We start from the raw sequence: 5177 nt of genomic DNA, 5'->3' as shown, positions 1-5177 counted from the left end.
TTTCGGGTCGTGTGCTACTTGCTCTGGATCAGTCATGCAATAAGAGCAAAACCGTCCGTGGTTGCGGGACACCGAATCGGCGCCCTCACCACACAAAGTAGTGCAATTCATAAAAATTACACTGTTCACTTTCATTTCGCGTGTGCGCTTTCAATGAGCGACAACACTTGCAAGCAACTCACACTCCTTGGTCCGTGTTTCAAGACGGGCTGTAGAGAGCATTGAATAGGAAGTTGAGGTCAGACAGGCAATCAAGATCAATTTATCTCATTTTGTTTAGAATCAACAAGAAGAATTCCGAGGAAAACTTCTGCTCGATTCATTAACAAGATTTGCCAAAAGACGACAACTACACTACTCGGTAGCCGAGAATATAATATCAAGGCATTGAGTATGGTAACGCTCACTCCAGTTCCCCTTCAACAGTTTCACGTACTTTTCACTCTCTCTTCAGAGTGCTTTTCAACTTTCCCTCACGGTACTTGTTTACTATCGGTCTCGCTTTATAATTAGCTTTTGGAGAGACATATCTCCAGCTTCGAGTTGCACTTTCAAACAACTCTACTCATAGGAATGAGCCATTATGACTGGTATCGAAAATGACCTTTACAGGATTTTCACCTTCTTTGATGCTACTTTCCAGTAGACATCAGGACAAATTCACCAGTCTAGCATCAAACCATACCGGACACCGAGAAATGTTGCCATTTCTCTTCCCGATGAGCTTTTCCCTGTTCATTCGCCATTACTAAGGGATTCTCAGTTGATTTCTTTTCCTCCCCTTACTGATATGCTTAAGTTAAGGGGGTTCTCTCGCCCAATTCAGGTTATGTAGTTGATTGTCTCTTAATTGGTTCACTGACCAATATGAGACAGAAACCGATTCAGCAGTTTTGTTCGCTACTACTATCAAACACAGGTCGAAGTTTCCATTCAGTCATTAATTCCAACTTTCAAATGTTGTTGTTTCAGCTTTCGCTTACTAGAAGCAACATAATACTCGCTGCAATACAGACCTCGGGAAACCCTCACCGTGAATAAGGTTCACTCACATATTTCACTACATTTTGCGTGGGATTGGAGATGAGGCTACTCGTTCTTGCTCAGTACTAGGCTGAAAATTAACGAAACTTCGTTACAAACGTTCACATGTTGATGTTTCCGCTTTCGCGTACTCGAAACAACATAATACTAGTCTTTGTAATTTAGTTTCATAATTTCAACTGTTCTCATGCAGAATTTTTGCTCATTCTTATCCCAAATTTTGACCTGGCTACTAGTTACACTCCTTGTACTTATTGCAAAATGACCACAAATTTCAACAGCTTTCACATGTTGCTGTTTCGGCTTTCGCTTACTACAGTCAACATAATACTCGTTGCAAATTAAGTGCTCGGCATCTGCAATTTTCCAAAGACGAAGTTTCGCCAGTTCAATTTTCGCTCGCCAATTATGGCTACTAATTCACACGGTACTGAGCTCAACAACATTAAATTTGTTCAGCAAGACTTTCACATGTTGATGTTTTGGCTTTCGCCTACTAGAAGCAACATAATACTCGTCTTGTTAGCTCATTCAATGAGAATAGCTTTTCCCGTTGAGAATTTTTGCCTTCAATTGGCGTTGTAGTGAGTTTGGCTACTCAGATCACCAAATACTTGTGACAATTCGAACCAGAAATGTTTTCAATTTTCACATGCTGATGTTTCGGATTCAACCTACTAGAAGCAGCATAATACTTGTATTCAACAATTTCTGTATCAAATCCCAGTTTTCTCTGGTGCATCTTTGCCAAACTATTCCAAACTGCCTGAGTCTGAATACCAATTACAGGTACTAGTAAATGCACGTTACTAAGGACTATATAGTTCTAGGTTACTGTACACAACGACGTTCACATGTTGATGTTTCAGCTGCCGCTTACTAGAAACAACATAATACTTATCGTGCATACCTTTCCATAACTTGTCCTTTTCAGATGCATTAGTTTCCCTTTGTCTTGGCTTCTACAGTCAGACTGGCTACTAGTAACAGCACAGTACTAATCACATATCGTTCTACAGTTTGCAGACAACTTTCACATGTTGATGTTTCAGCTTTCGCCTACTAGAAACAACATAATACTCGCTGTATACATTTGTAGTTCTCTATGTAACTTTCATGTGAAGAAGTTTCGCCAGTCTTTTTGACTGTCTCAAATCTGAGTCATGCTTAGGCTACTAGTTGCTTCATAGTACTTATCGCCTCGAGATCATTGAACAAAACTTGATTTTCACATGTTGCTGTTTCAGCTTCCGCTTACTAGAAACAACATAATACTAGTCTCATTAAGTTCCGTCTCTTTGCAATTTTCTTATGAAGAAAATTCGCCATCACAATGACTCCAGCAGTTCTTGATCAAGGAATGCAATCATTGATCAGAATGCTATTATTTGAATCGGTTCTGCTTTAAGTGTTCCAATTTTATTGGAAGCACCAACAATAGAACATCAATGTGTTCAATCGAGAGTTATATAACCCTGAATCGGACGCAGTCAACAGCCGAAGCCGAGACCGCCTTTTGCGTTAGAGAGGTCGGTAAACAAATCTTGCGATTCATACCGAATTAACACATATAGCTGTGCTCCTCTTCGTAAAGCGAGCCAAGTGATCCCCTGTTGAAGGATGTATTTGGACCAATCTAGTAGCATTTGGTTTCCAACAAGCTCTCCCAAGTTAGCTTACTTATTGGGCTTTTCAACCAATTCGGTTGGCTACAAGCATCATCAAAGTACTAGCCACAGTTTGATCGCAAAATTCTACGACTTTCACATGTTGATGTTTCGGCTTGCGCTTAGCCTACTATAAGCAACATAATACTAGTCATATCATAGAGCGTGATCAGCTTGTGACGTTCTCATGATGAAGTTTCACCAACAGTGTCTCACTTCGAGCTTAAATCCAGCTACTAGTAACTACACAGTACTGACTGCAACGATAACTTTTATCTATACCTTTCACATGCTGCGCTTTCGGCCAGGGCCTACTAACGTCAACATAATACTCGATATAAACTTTTGTTCATGATGCAGCTTCCCCATGCAGAAGTTTCGCCTTCAAATGCTCTCTTGGCCATATGACGTAAGAAAAGGTTACTAGTAACATCACAGTACTAGCCACAGTTTGATTGCAAAATTCTACGACTTTCACATGTTGATGTTTCGGCTTGCGCTTAGCCTACTAGAAGCAACATAATACTAGTCATATCATAGAGCGTGATCAGCTTGTGACGTTCTCATGATGAAGTTTCACCAACAGTGTCTCATTTCGAGCTTAAATCCAGCTACTAGTAACTACACAGTACTGACTGCAACGCTAACTTTTATCTATACCTTTCACATGCTGCGCTTTCGGCCAGGGCCTACTAACGTCAACATAATACTCGATATAAACTTTTGTTCATGATGCAGCTTCCCCATGCAGAAGTTTCGCCTTCAAATGCTCTCTTGGCCATATGACGTAACACAAGGTTACTAGTAACATCACAGTACTAGCCACAATTTGATCGCAAAATTCTACGACTTTCACATGTTGATGTTTCGGCTTGCGCTTAGCCTACTAGAAGCAACATAATACTAGTCATATCATGGAGCGTGATCAGCTTGTGACGTTCTCATGATGAAGTTTCACCAACAGTGTCTCATTTCGAGCTTAAATCCAGCTACTAGTAACTACACAGTACTGACTGCAACGATAACTTTTATCTATACCTTTCACATGCTGCGCTTTCGGCCAGGGCCTACTAATGTCAACATAATACTCGATATAAACTTTTGTTCATGATGCAGCTTCCCCATGCAGAAGTTTCGCCTTCAAATGCTCTCTTGGCCATATGACGTAACACAAGGTTACTAGTAACATCACAGTACTAGCCACAATTTGATCGCAAAATTCTACGACTTTCACATGTTGATGTTTCGGCTTGCGCTTAGCCTACTAGAAGCAACATAATACTAGTCATATCATAGAGCTTGATCAGCTTGTGACATTCTCATGATGAAGTTTCACCAACAGTGTCTCATTTTGAGCTTAAATCCAGCTACTAGTAACTACACAGTACTGACTGCAACAATAACTTTTATCTATACCTTTCACATGCTGCGTTTTCGGCCAAGGCCTACTAACGTCAACATAATACTCGATATAAAATTTTGATCATGATGCAGCTTTCCCATGCAGAAGTTTCGCCTTCAAATGCTCTCTTGGCCATATGACGGAACACCAGGTTACTAGTAACATCACAGTACTAGCCACAGTTTGATTGCAAAATTCTACGACTTTCACATGTTGATGTTTCGGCTTGCGCTTAGCCTACTAGAAGCAACATAATACTAGTCATATCATAGAGCTTGATCAGCTTGTGACATTCTCATGATGAAGTTTCACCAACAGTGTCTCATTTTGAGCTTAAATCCAGCTACTAGTAACTACACAGTACTGACTGCAACAATAACTTTTATCTATACCTTTCACATGCTGCGTTTTCGGCCAAGGCCTACTAACGTCAACATAATACTCGATATAAAATTTTGATCATGATGCAGCTTTCCCATGCAGAAGTTTCGCCTTCAAATGCTCTCTTGGCCATATGACGGAACACCAGGTTACTAGTAACATCACAGTACTAGCCACAGTTTGATTGCAAAATTCTACGACTTTCACATGTTGATGTTTCGGCTTGCGCTTAGCCTACTAGAAGCAACATAATACTAGTCATATCATAGAGCGTGATCAGCTTGTGACGTTCTCATGATGAAGTTTCACCAATAGTGTTTCATTCGAATTGGTTCTGCTTTAAGCTCTCCAATTGTTTTGGATGAACCAGTTTTGCCCTTCGAAGCCACTTTTGTGAGCTTTTGTGGGTCTTTACCAAGAGGATATACCTCAAGGCCTCTTTCAATTCCTTTAAGTTCTTTCAACTCCTTTACAGTTTCTAGGTTCACATAGCTGCAAACCTTATTTCTAGTTTTAAGTCTGGCCAACTTGGGGAGAGTTGGTGCAGACCGTGACCAATTCTAGTAGGATGCCACAACAAGAATGTGATCAACTTAGCTTGTCGATGAACCTGCCCCACATTCAAACAACTCTATCGCCTTTTCCTCGTATAGTTATATGCGAGGGCCTCTCATAGAGAGCGC

At 40.5% G+C, this 5177-nt stretch overlaps 1 non-coding gene and 1 pseudogene across 1 annotated transcript in view; both read right to left on the bottom strand.

Annotated features, from left to right (window-relative positions):
• LOC142356282 (large subunit ribosomal RNA) overlaps positions 1-831 on the bottom strand; it is a 3523-nt gene extending 2692 nt beyond the window's left edge. Inside the window, exon 1 of the ribosomal RNA XR_012761389.1 lies at positions 1-831. This exon is cut by the window's left edge and continues 2692 nt beyond it. This is a non-coding gene — a ribosomal RNA (large subunit ribosomal RNA).
• A 1683-nt stretch (positions 832-2514) lies between these two features.
• On the bottom strand, positions 2515-2666 carry LOC142356281 (5.8S ribosomal RNA; annotated as a pseudogene).
• Between the last annotated feature and the right edge of the window lie 2511 nt (positions 2667-5177).

Source organism: Convolutriloba macropyga, unplaced genomic scaffold (genome assembly GCF_964194025.1).
Source record: "Convolutriloba macropyga unplaced genomic scaffold, txConMacr16.3 SCAFFOLD_3545, whole genome shotgun sequence".
Taxonomy (NCBI): domain Eukaryota; kingdom Metazoa; phylum Xenacoelomorpha; order Acoela; family Convolutidae; genus Convolutriloba; species Convolutriloba macropyga.
This window is presented reverse-complemented; position numbering and strand designations above follow the sequence as displayed.